The sequence below is a fragment of the Cucumis melo genome, chromosome 10 (assembly GCF_025177605.1).
Source record: "Cucumis melo cultivar AY chromosome 10, USDA_Cmelo_AY_1.0, whole genome shotgun sequence".
NCBI lineage: Eukaryota > Viridiplantae > Streptophyta > Magnoliopsida > Cucurbitales > Cucurbitaceae > Cucumis > Cucumis melo.
In genome coordinates this window covers 7,829,850-7,845,956 of record NC_066866.1, presented here as the reverse complement: position 1 = coordinate 7,845,956, position 16,107 = coordinate 7,829,850, and positions in this window count along the sequence as shown.

The following is a 16,107-nucleotide window of genomic DNA, read 5'->3' as shown; positions in this document are numbered from 1 at the left end:
GTAACCTTGGTCACATAGTTGACTAATACTGATTAAATTGACCTTGAGCCCTTCAACATATCGAACATCATTTAGATATGGTATATTGTTTTTCTCAATATTACCTTTTGCTATGATTCTTTCTTTTACGCCATCTACAAAGGTAACATGTCCAGATGCACACTCTTTTAACTTAGAAAAGAAGGATCTGTTTCCAGTCATGTGTCTGAAGCATCCACTATTAAAATATCAAACATCAGTTTGAAGCTTGAATTGTTGTAAAAGAGTTCTTATGCATGGCTTTTGGAGAGTAAAGCAATCGGAAAAGTGTAGTATGACCTTATAACTCCTCTTCCCATTTTGATTGAAGGAATTGGATTTATGCTTCCGTGGACAATAACTAATCTTCTGATGATGAAGTCAGTTTATCTGTAACAAATAACAGAAAGGTCTAACATGACCTCTCTTACCATAGTAATGGCAAACCCAGCTAGTTACTTTTCATGAAGAGCTAACAACTTTTGTTTCAACAGGTAGTTCAGCCTTAATGTTTACTGTAGCAGGAACAAATTTTATCTTAGTCGTTTGTCCAGTGTTGTTTAGTGATGAATCAAAGCCAAGATCATATCTATTGGAACTAGACTATCCTAAACTTAGTATTATATCTAAATTTTCAGACCTAGAATTTAACATTTTTACAGACTTCATAGTCTGATCATATTCAGTCTGAATCTTCTTCAATTTTACCTTAAGTGAGGATAAAATAGACAGTAGTCGTTCATTTTCTTCTTGTATCTTTTCTTTCTTTATAGCTCTAACTTCAGAATTTTCTTTCCACATGATTTTCAGCATTTCAAGAGACAACTAATTATCACTGTCTTCTTCAAAATTTTCACTTTCATCTTTAGTCACAGAACCAGTCTTGGTAAAATTTACTATGAATGCATTTGTAGCACCATCATCTTCCTCATTATCATTAGTATCCTCATATGATAAAGTAGCATGAAAGTTTTTCTTTTGCTTTTTAAAAAACGTAAGACATTTAGCCTGATAATGACTAACTCTGCCATATTCTCTACATTTAAAAATTCTGCCTTCACCATCTCCTTTTCGAACATAGTCACCATCCCTTCTGTTTAAACTTTCATTACTCCTTCTATTGTAATTTTCACCATCTCTTCTTTTGTAACTTATCAGATTCCTAGAGTTGGATCCTGTTGCGTTCAAATTTTTGAACTTCTTGACTATCTTAGAAAATTATTTCATCAGAATTGCTATAGATTCATTCATATTTGCTTAACTTCCAGATTGATTGACTGTTGTCTCTTCTTTCATATATTAATTTAAAAGCAACACCCCTTACCTTTCTTATTTTCTCTGTGAGATATAGCCATCTCAAATGTGAGATATAGCCATCTCAAATATAGCCATCCAGTTTTAATTTAGTTATATCATATGCTTCCTCTATAGCTGTAACCTTCATGTCAAATTTTCCAAGAAAAGATCATAGCACCTTACGCACTATTTTGGATTTCCAGAACTCTCTCGTTATATTCAGGTACAGACTCATCTTCATACATTTTTAAGACTTCAAACTTTAAGGTTACCAACTATAATATGGATATTTTAACTTTCATAATGCCTTTATAAGCAACTTTCAATATTTTGTAGGCCTCTTTGGCAGAACTAAAAGAATTTATCGGTTTAAACACATTCAAATCAACACCATTAAATATAGCATTGAGAGCAATTGCATTCCCAACCGAGGCTTGTTCTTCAACATTACTTCAATCTACTTGAGATTTTCGAACAGACACACCATCTAAAGTAGTCATGGGTGGTATATATCCAGCCACAAGAGTTGTCCATGCCCTCTCATCTAAAGTTTTAATAAACAAAATTATACGAGGTTTCTAGTACGAATAATTTTTGCCATCAAGAAAAGGAGGGCATGAAGCTGAAGGTCCTTCCCTGATTATCTCCATTGGAATTGCAACCCTCTCTGATACCAATTGAAAAACAATGTGAGATAATTAAATAAACCTTTAGTTAAATCTAAAGTATTTAACTGTTGTAATAGCTAGAGGGACAGTAGAAGAAAATAACATAGAGGACTTTGGTAACCCAGTTCGGCAAACATCGCCTACATTTGGGGAGTTGTGCATAGCTCAGGTGAGCAATATTATTAAGATGCGCACTAGTCAATATACATCAATACAACAAGTGATCTCTACTCAAATATATGATTATTTTAATATGTTTAATAGCTTAAAACTTCAGGCTTCTTTTGAACATATGAGTGAATATTCTTGACGATGTCTTCATATTCCCCCTAAGTTGAAGATGACCTCTTTGATCACTACTTCATCTTTCACATTACTCATCATGAAATCATCACAGGTCAACATGTTGATACCATAAATAAAAAGTTACACTACATTCTTTACGCTTGTAGCTTCTGCGACAAAAACACTCGACTAATCTTTGGCAGGAGCTTACTGTTCCACTAGCCGTACAAAAACCCATAAGTTTCATATTATATATATATTTATATATATATCTCTTCAGGTATAATCTCAAAAAGATATTGATACAAGATTCATAAAATAAAGGAAGATCTTTTATCTTTTTTGAATAACTCATTATTAAAAGATAATCTCATAAATTATTTTTGAGAAAATCCCAACATATATCACTCTAAGGATATTCTGATAGAGGGAGAAGAGCCAACAACATAAAATTCATCATCATGAACAGTACTGCATTTAGAGCTGCTAATGACTTTGAAATAGGGAAACAAAATGTCATCCTCATTATCTACTTCAGCGTACTAGCTTTGGAATGATCATTTCCACAATATTTTGTGATTCCATTACTTCGGTTGTTCGATTATTATGTAATCGATAAGCTCTAGTATTTGTTGAATACCTCAGAAATACACCTTCATCAAACTTCAAGTGTCCTTTTATTTTCAACCCTCGATCTACAAGAATGAAAGAAGGACTACGAAACACATGAAAGTATTTAACATTTGGTTTCTTACCTTTTCACAGTTGATAGTTCGTGATATTAGTTCATACTCATAGAGACACATCGTTATATATATGACATCTTGTATTGAGAGTCTCAACCGAAAATTAAATAGAGATATTTTGGCATGAAGCACTACATGAGCCATCTTCTAGAGTGTTCTATTTTTTCTTCCAACCACTCCATTTTGCTAAGGAGTAATAGGAGCAAAACTCATGTAGAATTTCTTTTGAAATGCATAATTTTTCAAACAAATCATTGTCAAATTCTTTCCTTTGGTCAGTGTGTGAATGCATATAATGTTTTCTCTCATTCACGTTGAATCTAAAGACATAGAGTTTGACATACTTTGAAGGTTTCAAACTTTTCTTTGATAAATCTAACCCAAATGAACCTTGAGAAGTCATCAACACGAACAAAATAAATCACTTGCTTCCAAGGCTCTCGACCTGCATTAGTCCCATCAAATCCATATGAAGTAGCTCTAAGTCTCTATTGGTGTTTTAGTGACAAACACTCTTATGAGTTGATTTGACTTGCTTACAAAATTGATAATCACCACAAAAGGTATCTACATCAACACGTAAAGTAGGTATTCCTAGTATAGCTTCGTGTGTGATAGCTTTTTGAATTCAAAAGAGATTTACTTGACCCAAACATCTATGCAATACCCGAGTTTCATCATTCTTGAATAATTACAAGGAAGTCGCCTTACTTGAATCAGGATTTCAATGATAAAAGTTATCAGAAAGTCGGTTCCTTGTAATAATAATAATTCCAAGCATTTATCTTTAGAGAATCTTACTTAATATCCTTGATTCTAAAGCTGATTATAATATTAATAAGATTAACGGTTAACCCTTCGATTATTCTGACATCATGAAGAAAAGAAAGATGTTTGTATATTATATCACTTTTTTCCAGCATTTTGTCTTTTCGTCCATCTCCAAAGGTAAAGGTAAAAGGACTCGAGTTGCAATCCTTTAGATCTAATATAAATGATCTAACACCTGTCATATGATTGAGAGCAGCCGTTGTAACACCCCAAGAATTTGGGATGATTTAGCTTCAATTATCTTAAGTGTAATTATTGAAATTCTGGATGTAATTGAAAAAACTTGATTAATTATATTTTTGGTTGTGCAATTAATTAAGTTTTGAGGATAATATAATTATTTTATTTGGATAATAAAATTGGTAGAGATATTTGTTGAAGATAAAGATAATTGGGTTGTGGAGAGAGAAAATTAAATTATTTGGTTAAAGTTAATGGTGATATTTTTATTTGAAAAAAAAAAGAGAAAGAAGAGATTGATGTGTTGGTTGAGTTTGATTTTAAAAGGCGATTTGGTGAGATTTATTTGAGGAGAGAGAGGAGTTGATGTTTGAAATAAAATAAGGAAAAGGGAAAGAGAAATTTTATTGGTATCCTATTGGTGTTTAAATAGGCATAGGGAACCGTGCACAAAAGAAAAGGAAAAAAAAGGGAAAAAGAAGAAGAAAACCTAAAATTTCCTCCTCCTCTAGCCGCTGCCTTCCCCTTGCGAACCGCCGCGCCGTCGTCGTAGACGAACCGTGCACAAGTGTCAGCCGTCGTCGTTGTGGTCGTCTTCGTCAACAAACTGTCGACAGGCAAAATCTGAGCCGACCCGCGCCCTTCTTCGCAGATCTAAACCCGACGCGTGCCTCCTCCGCCTGGAAGTTGTCGTCGAGCCACCGTGTTCCGTCACAGCTCGTCACTCACTGCCATAAGACAAGTCGTCGGCCGCGCAGGTCGCCATCAAGCCTCAGCCGTCTCAGCCATCGCCCGAACCTGGAAACTCGACCCGCGTGCCTGTGCCTCCATCACCGCGTGAAGCCCACCCGACCTGCGTCTCTTCTCTACGACCTGAGACGCACCCGCACTCATCCGCGTCGAGCCTTAGCCGAGTCACCCTGCGCGTACGTGAGCCGCCTGTCCGAGCCGCCTTCTGCTTTCTAGCCGAACCGTCTAGCCGCTTCGCCTGTCTTTGAGTCGCCAGCCTGCTTTCGATCCTTTTCACCTAGTTTGGTAAGTTTGATTGGGTTTTGGATAACCCAACTAAAAATTTGAAATTGTCGGATCTCAAATAATTTAATTTTGAGGTTAAATTAAATTATTTCTCTTAAGGAACATCTAGGACCAATTGATTTTTGGAGTGTGGCATTTCTCCAGTTAAAGGCTCAAGCGTTGTAACCTCGACCTAAGGTAAGTTACTTCAACCGAATTTCTTGGGTCCTTGGTCATTTGGTAATTAAGTTATGAAAATTGGTGTTTCTAACCAATAGGACTTCGCTGCTTGGAAAGCGTGACTTTGAGGTTAGAACTCGTTGAGCAAATCTCCAGGTAAGAGATTCTACTACTAGACCTACGAGTAGGATTAAGAGATCATATATATTCTTCGTTGTGCACATTGATGACTAGACTGCATAACGACATGGCAATTATTGATGATATGATATGACATGATGATATGATATGACATGATGATGTGATGCTGCTATGTTTCGTGTATGCTATGGCTAGGGTGTATGTTAGCTTATCCTATTAGAGTCATACCTGCATGGGTGTCCTTCGGGATCACCACCTATTTAGGACTGCGTAGTCTGACTGGACCGTCAGTCTGGCATTGATTTAGATACGATTCGAGTGATTCGATGGGATCGCTCGCAGTCCCAATGTCTTAGTGTTTCCTCCGGGTAAGCTACAGACCAGTTTGTCCTACGTGTTCCTTTGGGTTCACAGGAGACCAGATTATGTTCCTACGAGATCACATGTTGCACGTGTTCGGGAACGTGCCAGTTCTTGGGTACCATTTTCAGGACTCTAATAGGAAGTTAACAGGACCTAGCGGGACTAGTAGTGGGTCCCTTACTGAGTATTTTATACTCACTCTTTCCATTTCATTTTTCAGGCAGAGGTAGAGGTAAGGGCAAGGGCAAGCCGACGAGCAAGCAGAAGTGACCGTGGCAAGCCATAGGGATCTTATGCTTCCGCTTCATGTCGTAGTTTAGACTTTAACATTTCATTTTAGTCTACTCTTTATTCGTTATTTTATTTCTTTAAAATTAGATAGGGCCCGAGTTAGAATTTTATTTTTCACTAATCTCTAATTGCATTTGTTTAGGCTTTAATTTTTTTTTGAGGTTTTGTTTAATTTTATCCAAACTTTACAAATTTTATTTGTCTTTTAAAATTTGTAATGGCTTCGACTTAGTATAAGGAGTTGGGTCGTTACAGTTGGTATCAGAGCCTATGTTTTAGGTTCTGTAAACTGACTTACGATGTAAGTCTTTGTTTTGTTTTGTTTAATTTTGTTATTTTTTATTTTACCCCTATGGCTATACGGTCCTTCGTCACTCGCTAGGTATGTTTTAAGACTTTGCTGAATGTTATGGTTACAATCTTGCCTGAATAAAATGAGTGTAGTTAGTATAAATGTTGTGGTTGTTTTGTGAAAAGTTTCTTCAGGTGAAACTTCAGGAAAAGATGACGCTGCGTAGAGGTGTACGTCGAGGGGTGGTAGTGGAGGTAGAGGAACTGGACATATCCAGCCGGAGGAGAAACCTGCTGTGTAGGCAGCCAACCCTAACGCATCTGTCACCCAGGTGGATCTCACTGTAATGGAGCAACAATATCAGGACATGCTACAGGCTGCTTTAGCACCTTTTCTTACTGCCCAGCAGACCCAAGCCGCCCCTGTTTAGGCCCAGACCATCCCTCCTCCAGCCCCTGTGCGAGCTCAGTCCGCGCCGGTTCAACTGTCGGCTGAGGCCAAACACCTGAGAGACTTTAGGAAGTACAATCCTAAAACGTTTGATGAATCCATAGACAACCCCACCAAGGCCCAGATGTGGCTGACCTTTATAGAGAAGATCTTCAGGTACATGAAATGCCTTGATGACCAGAAGGTTCAGTGCGAAGTTTTCTTCCTGGAGGACAGAGGCACCACGTGGTGGGAGACTGCTGAGAGGATGCTGGGTGGAGATGTCAGCAAGATAACCTAGGAACAGTTCAAGGAGAGCTTCTATGCTAAGTTCTTTTCTGCCAACGTAAAGTACGTGAAGCAGTAAGAGTTCTTAAACTTAGAATAAGGCGACATGACTGTGGAGCAGTACGACGCTGAGTTTGACATGCTGTCCCGTTTTACCCCTAATGTAGTGAAGGATGAGGTGGCCAGGACCGAGAAGTTTGTCAGAGGTCTCAACCTCCAGGGTATTGTTCGAGCCCTTAGACCAACCACTCATGTTGATGCTTTACGCCTGGCACTAGATTTGAGCCTGAATAAGAGAGCTGATCCATCCAAGCCTGCCGGCAGAGGGTCAGCCCTTGGACAGAAGAGGAAGGTTGAGTCGCAGCCTAGCTTGACACCACAACGAAATATGAGGTTAGAAGGTGTTTTCCAGCGGCATCGTCGGGAGCTTGCAGCAGCTGAGAGAACCTTGAGAGAGCTACCCATTTGTCCTAGATGTGGAAGAGTTTATGGAGGTTGTTGCTTGGCCGGGAGCGGAGTGTGCTTCAGGTGCAGGCAACCAGGGCATTTGGGATGATTTAGCTTCAATTATCTTAAGTGTAATTATTGAAACTCTGGATGTAATTGAGGAAACTTGATTAATTATATTTTTAGTTGTGTAATTAATTAAGTTTTGAGGATAATATAATTATTTTATTTGGATAATAAAATTGGTAGAGATATTTGTTGAAGATAAAGATAATTGGGTTTAGCAGAGAGAAAATTGAATTATTTGGTTAAAGTTAATGGTGATATTTTTATTTGGAAAAAAAAAGAGAAAGAAGAGATTGATGTGTTGGTTGAGTTTGATTTTAAAGGGGATTTAGTGAGATTTATTTGAGGAGAGAGGAATTGTTGTTTGAAATAAAATAAGGAAAAGGAAAAGAGAAATTTTATTAGTATCCTATTGGTGTTTAAATAGGCATAGGGACCCGTGCACAAGAGAAAAAGGAAAAAAAAGGAAAAAAGAAGAAGAAACCCTAAAATTCCTTCATCCTCTAGTCGTCGTCGCCGCCGTAGCCGAACCATGCACAAGTGTCATTCGTCGTCGTCAGTCGTCTCCGTCAATGGACCGTAGACAGGAAAAATTCGAGCCGACCTGCACCCTTCTCCGCAGATCGAAACCCGATCAGCGCCTCCTCCGCTTGGAAGTCATCACCGAGCGGTCGCGTTCTGTCACAACCCATCACTCACTGTCGTAAGACAAGCTGTCGACCGTGCAGATCGCCGTCAAGCTCCAACCGCCTCAACCGTCGCCCGGACCCAGAAACTCGATCCGCGCGCTCGCACCTCCATCACAGCGTGAAGTCGACCCGACCCGCGCCCGCATCCATATGTGCCAAGCCGTAGTCGAGTCGCCCTGCGCGCGCTATGTTTCGTGTATGCTATGGTTAGAGTGTATGTTAGCTTATCCTATTAGAGTCATACCTACATGGGTGTCCTTCGGGATCACCACCTATTTAGGATTGCGTAGTCCGACGAGACCACCAATCTGGCATTGATTTAGATACGATTCGTGTGATTCGACGGGATCGCTCGTAGCCCGATTGTCTTAGTGTTTCCTTTCGGGTACGCTACAGACCAGTTTATCCTAGGTGTTCCTTCGGGTTCACCGAAGACCAGAATATGTTCTTACGGGATCACATGTTGCACGTGTTTGGGATTGTACCAATTCTTGGGTACCATTTTCAGGACTCTAATAGGAAGTTAACAGGTACCTAGCGGGACTAGTAGTGGGTCCCTTACTGAGTATTTTATACTCACTCTTTCCATTTCATTTTTCAGGCAGAGGTAGAGGTAAGGGCAAGGGCAAGCCGGCGAGCGAGCAAAAGTGATCGTGGCGAGCCATAGGGATCTTATGCTTCCGCTTCATGTCGTAGTTTAGACTTTACGTTTCATTTTAGTCTACTCTTTATTCGTTATTTTATTTCTTTAAAATTAGATAGGGCCCGAGTTAGTGTTTTATTTTTCACATATCTCTAATTGCATTTGTTTAGGCTTTTAAAAACAAATTTGAGGTTTTGTTTCATTTTATCCAAACTTTACAAATTTTATTTGTCTTTTAAAATTTGTAATGGCTTCGACTTAGTATAAGGAGTTGGGTCGTTACAGCCGCTGTCAAAAGACCAATCAGTTTTAGAAAATGTGTGAACTAAGGTTAGAGCAATGATGCATTGAGTTGTTTCTTGTTATATGTTGACTTTTAACATACCACACCAGTTTTGGATAAGAACTTGATTTACAAGGTTGATATTTTTTTCTAGTTGTGTAACCTGGAGATATAATATGATTTGATTGATAAGTACGTATATGTCAAGGTCTATCACAAAAATGACACACCCATCATTTCTTTGAATGTAACAACAATTGGAAAAACAAAAAATCCCGAAGCTTTTGACATAGGTTCTGACATTTCATTTTGAGAAGGAATAAACCCTGTTTGAGATGGCTTCGCAGCAACTTGTCCTTTTTCACTATTAAATCTAATTCCTTTTCTATTTGCATGAAATTTACCTAAATTTAGAATACTATTTAGATATTTTGTGTATGTGCTAAGCATGCGAACAAACTTAGACATAAAATCTAATTCAGATATTGCGACCTTCAATTCATTCTTAAGAAGATATGGTTTGAAGCAATCGATAATAGTCTTCAATTAGATTAAGGATTTTATTACTTTCTAGATCAAGAACTAGAAGATCATCAACTTTTAATTGTGCGACTTGGTATGAATCAATAGTTATCGTACCTTTGTCACACCTTCTCCTAGAGTCCCTTTTTCTTACTCCTAACTTAATCTCAAAAGAGGGTGTGAAGGCTGGCAAGCTTCACCATACTTTGACAACACTCAGCAACCATCTTGTTAAGAATTGTTGGGCCTTGAATATTTGTTGATTAATATATTCCAAATATACTACACGTGATCTCGAGGCAGCAAGTTTTATCGGTTTCAGGTTTGTTGAGATTTTAGTTTGGAATATTCCTAATATTTCGAAAGAATTGGCTGTTGAGATCTACCTTGATGGCTTGCTGGATGAACAAATTATTAATATAGATAGTTGAGACTTTCAGAATGATTGTTTCAGAAACTATCCCGTAACGCAGGCAAAGTAAGAAAGTCAATGTTGCACGTAAGTGTAACTGGGAATGATTCAAAATATGAAATTGTGTTGAAATTGATTGAAAAAATGTATGCAACGCTCAATCCTTATGAAGATCACATATAACCAAGTAAAATCTACAGAATCCTGATCGAATGATTGTTGAGATAAAAGATCAAGGGGGTGATCTTCATTGTTAGCTTTCTCAAGAAGTAGTGGTTAAAAGGAAGCTTTTGAGTTTTTTTTAGAATAATCATCGAGTTAAGTGTAATTGGCCTGTGAGTATTCTAACAACAGTAGTTCTGTATAGAGTGGGGAACACTTATAAACTCTGTATTGTTAATCGTAAGATATTTGTTAGTAATAAAATCTCCTATCGCGGGTCAAGTACCCTCCAGACGTAGATGCAGAGTCATAGAACTGGGTTAACAAACCTTTATGTTTATATTGTGTCTACTATATGTACTTATTGCTGAACCTACTATAGTTGAGCATACGTGTCCCCTAAATGGACCTAAGTTTCTTCGAGCTCTAAATTTTTCAACAGTCTCCCACTTGGAGACTAAACAAACAACATGTCTTCATTGCAATGATAAGGACTCTTCTCTCTACTCATGGAGAACTCTAGCTTAACTTGTACACAATTGCAGTTTGTTAACAAGAACTACTTTAGTAAACATATCTACTGGATTCTGACTTACTAGAATCTTTTCAAGCACAGAAACTCCATCTTTCAAAACTGATCGAATAAAATGATACTTCACCTGTAAGTGTTTTATTCTGGAATGAAACACTAGATTATTTGCTACATGAATAACTCTGACTATCGCAATGCAATGTCCCTTTTCCTAATTTAAAGACAAGTTCTTTTAAAAATGACTGAAGCTATATCAACTCTTTATTTGTCTAACTAACTGCAACATACTCAGCTTCTGTAGTAGAAATAGCTACTATTTTATGCAATCTAGAAATCCAACTAATAACAGTAATACCCAAAGTAAAAACATATCCGATAGTCCTTTTAATGATCTAACCTTTTAAAGTGAAAAGCATAGTCAGATGTCCCTCTTAAATATCAAAAAATTCACTTTATAGCCTCTCAATGTTGCTTCCTTGAATTACTCATGCATTTGGTAACAACTCTCGCCCACTTCATGTGCTATGTCTGGTCGTGTGCAAACCATGACATAAATTAAGCTGCCTATAGTTGGAACATATAGCACTTTTGCCATTTAATCTCTTTTCTACTAAGTAGTGGATGAGTGCTCCTTAGATAATTTCAAATAACAAGCTAAGGGAGTACTCGCAGATTTGGAAATCGATTCAACAACTCTTTCACACATACTCTTTCGGTGACAATTTCAATGTACCATCTTTCCTTTTAATCTTCATTCTTAAGATTTATTTAGCAGCGCATAAATCTTTCATGTCAAATTCTTTATATAACTTAGCTTTTATATTTAGAATTTTCTTTTTGTCTGAACTTGTTGTTAAGATGTCTTCAACATATAGCAGTAAAATAGTGTGAGAGTTACCCTGAGATTTTATATAGCAACAATGATTTGCTTGACATCTTTAAAATTCATTGTTGCCCATAAAGCTGTCAAACTTCTTGTACCATTATCTGGGAACCTCTTTGAGACCATACAGGATTCTCTGAATTTTGCAAAACCATTTTCTCCCGCCACTAAACTGAAAATCTCTATAATTGTACCATGTAAATTTCTTCTTCCAAATCACCATGAAAAAATAATGTCTTCTAAGAAAAAAAATCCTCTTTTGACTATTGACGATACTATTTTCATAGTAGTTACTTTAATTATAGGAAAATATATCTCATAAAAGTCAATACCTTCCTTTTATTAAAAGTCTTTAACTAAGAGCCTTGCTTTATAGCTTTTTCTACCATTGGGCTCTTAATTTGATCTATAAATCCATTTATTCTGCAAAGCTTTCTTACCTCTTGGCAACTCAGCCAGTTTCCATGTGTGATCCTCAATAAAGAATCAATCTTGTCTTCCATGGCCAACTCCCACGTGATAGAATCTTCTAGTTGAACCACTTCATCGTAACATTCAGGTTCTCCTCTATTAGTCAATAATATGTAATATAAAGAAGGAGAATACCTCTGTGGTGGTTTAATAGTCCTACTTCACCTCCTAACTGCTATAGGTGGTGTTCTCTGGACTTTATCTGCTTCGATAACTGGTTCTTCAAACTCTGGAATTGGTTCCAGAGTTTCTTGTACTGACTCCTCAGAAGTAATTGTTCTTTGATCTTTTATAACTATTGATTTGGGCTTGATCTAGAAAAACTTATATACCGAGTCTTCTCTTCTTTGCTTTGATCTGTCTCAGAATAAGCTGTTGCTTTGTGTCTATAGAAAACTTCCTCATTGAAGATCATACTTCTACTTTTGAGTATTTTTCTGTTCGATTCGTCCCAAAACCTATACCTCATATCATCATTGCCATATCTAATAGAATAAAACATTTTGGGTTTGGCATCTCACTTACTTCTATATGCAACATCAATGTGAAGGTAAGATACAGAACCCTAAACCTTTAGATGAGAAAGGTTGACCTTTTGACTGCTCAGACTTCTTTAGGCAACTTTATGTAATCCTACATGTAATCTCATGCTCCTTACATTTGTTAGGCAACTTCTTTAGGCAACTTTTTTGTATTATGAATGCTATTATGTTTTTTGAACTTCTTCGTATTACAAATATTAAATCTTTTCTTTTTGAATTTGTGTTTGTATTTCATAATTTATTAATTTATATTGAATTTGTTTTAATTTAATCCAAAACGAATGTCATTATTTCACAAAAATAGAGAATTTGTTTTAAGCAAAATATTTTAGGAAAAGAAATTAAAATTACATATTTAAAAAAATTACATACAAAAAGTAATTCCCAACGCAACATAACGTCGGGAATAGGATGTATACGACACGTTGGGGATAGTTCTCCCGACGCATATCTGACATTGGATAAGAAAACGTCGGGAGATGTAATGCCCAACGCCATGACATGCGTCGGCATAAGGGACGTCGGGATAGTTATTACCAATGCGGTGAGATGCGTCGACAAAATGTGCATCGTGAGAGTTGTTCCCGACGCCTTGTTGGTCACGCGTCGAAAATCCTTCTCCCCACGCGTTTCTTCTGACGTGTGTCCCGACGCAGTAAACAACGTCAGGATATCTTTTCTCGACGTTTTTTCACTTCTTCCGATGTTGCTGTGCGTTGGGAGTCCCCCCCGTCTCTTGTAGTGTTTGGCTACTCCAATCTAAATGATTTTCTTCAAAATTCTTTATATACAAGCTTTTAGATTTTTCTATTTTTTGTACATAGACGATTAGATTTTGTTACCCAAATTTAAACGACATAAAAAAAGAAAGGAAAAGAAGAAAGACAATGAAAAGATTAAACGACGTAAAAATAGAAGAAGAAAAGAAGAAAAGAAAAAAAACGATGAAAAAAATCGCAGCGATAAAAAAAAAAGAGAAAACAAAGAAAGACGATGAAAGAAATAACGACGAGGAAGAAGACGATGAAAGAAATCGCAGTGAGGAGAAGAAAAAAGATGGAAGGACAAATATGAAATATTTAAAAAATGGCTAAATTCATGAACTTTGTTACACAGTTCGTAAATATTTTAGTGTTTTGTTATATTTATGAAAACTAACCTAAATATAAGATATAAATTGTTCAAAATATTTTTCCCTCATTTTCTTTAAATCCCACGTTTCCCGCCCTTTTTCCCTGCACATGTTATGTCCACGTATACATGATACATAAATCCCAAAATATCTTCCTCCTAATTAAATTTAAACTCGATTGTTTATCACTTCAATTCTTTTTTTAAAATCTTTTTTCTTTTGTTAACAACATACTTATCTAAACCCGCAATGTTTGGATTCAAATTTTAGAGTTAGTTAACTCGAATTTAAAAAATTTCAAGAAAAAATTCTCAACATTAAATAAATTACACACAAGTCCCATCCATGAACACATGTTTATGGAAAAAAAAAATGACCACTATTTTCTCTCCATTTAAGAAATTTAACATAGCCAAGGGATCAAAATTAGTTGTATAATGCAGTACTTATATATTTCACCTTCCAATTTTCATTTATTTTCATGGTTGAAAAGTGAACAACAAAAAGTTTCTCTCCTTCATTAAAAGTACCAATTCATATATTGGTGTTACTAAATTGAAATTAAGAGTCGGGAGACTCAAAAAGATATTGTTTTCCATCAAAAGTGATGTTACGACTTGATGTAGTGTCACTATTTAATGAGTTTTTTTATAATCGTTAAATGATGCAACAATAAACATATCATAGAATTTGAAAAGTTCGAAATTTTTCATCTTTATCTGCCAAAATCGGGTCTTTTTCATTTCATTACATTCCATGACTATTTTTTACGATCATAAATTGATGCACAGAAAAACCCTCATTTTGGACAAAAATATCCAAAATCTTCGTTTTTCCAGCCAAAAACTCGGGAAATGAGATTTTAGGACTCATTTTCCACTCTCCCATCCATTTTGGCTTCTGTTTATGACTCATTGAAACCCAAATTTGTTGCAGTGATTAACCATTTTACAAGAAAAGAGAATACAGGGATAACACACTGATATTTTGCTTCTATTTGTTTCTTTCATTTCTTTTCAAGGCCTAACACACTAAAAACACCGAAAATGTGCTATCTAATCCCGCTTAATTCCAAAATCATTCTATGATTCTATGTTTCTATTCACCTATTTTATATGTTATGAGCTAAGCAACGGTAGATTCTTTGTTGATGTTAATATGGAGCTAAATTTGGCCAAAATCAAAGTGAAAAGGCATCAACTAGGTTAAAGTACAAAGAAATGGCTATATTGGCCTTTGTCTTGCAATGGTGCGACGCTGTAAGCTTGTAGCTGCCTCTGAAGCATGAAGCACACAACGTTGCAGCGTTTTGGAGTTGAAAAGTGTGGATTTGTTAGTCAGCGTTGCAACGTCGTTACAATTTTATAAATAATTTGTCTACTGCCTAGTTTAGGGCATATCTACAATTCCAGTCTGTCATTGTCCAATTTCTCTCTATTTTTTTAGGTGTTTTATGTTTTTTTATATTCTTTAACTTTTTGTCATCATCTGACATGTGGAAAACAGGCTAAAGTAATGTTTCTAGCTTGAGTCTTGAGGGTTTCTTCCCTATTTCATTGTAGATGTGGGGATCAAACCCATCTCTTTTGTATTGTTGGTTTTTATTCTATTGTTCAATGAATCATTGCCATATTTTTATACGCATGAGCATTGTATGACTTCAACTTTCGTTGAAATCTATGATTCTTGACATTCTGTTATATGTTTAAGGAAAAAAAAGTAATAGTTTAGGTTAGCTTGTTATTCTAATTAGATGAGCATTAGTCTAACCAACTTAAATTTGTACTTAATATTAGATAATGCTTGAAAATTGATCATTCCATGATAATTCGATGAACTAATATTCTGAATAGGAAAAACCCATCTCGACCCAAATTAGGCTATTTTGATTATTGAATACACAACCATCTCTTTTATCTTTCCAAGGTATCATTTTGGTTTAAGTACTTGAGTTAGGTGATCCTATGGGACCCAAAGAGGATGGAAAATCAAAGGCGTTGATTAAGTATAAGTTAAAAGGTCCAACAACCACAATCTTGGAGATGGAAAACCATAGGATTTTGAATATTTGATATTGTAATTCAAGCATCATATGATCATCCGATATTCAACTTTAGAACTAAAAGGGAAACTGTGGGGACCTTCCAACCTGCTATCAATGTCGAGATCCTTTGATATTATTGTTTTCTCAAAAAACAAAAGAAATGGGTTGGAAAATAATTAAATATATTAAATTTTAATTTTAATTGAAAAGTGACATATGTCCTTCAAAAAGAAAAAATGAACATATATATTATTATT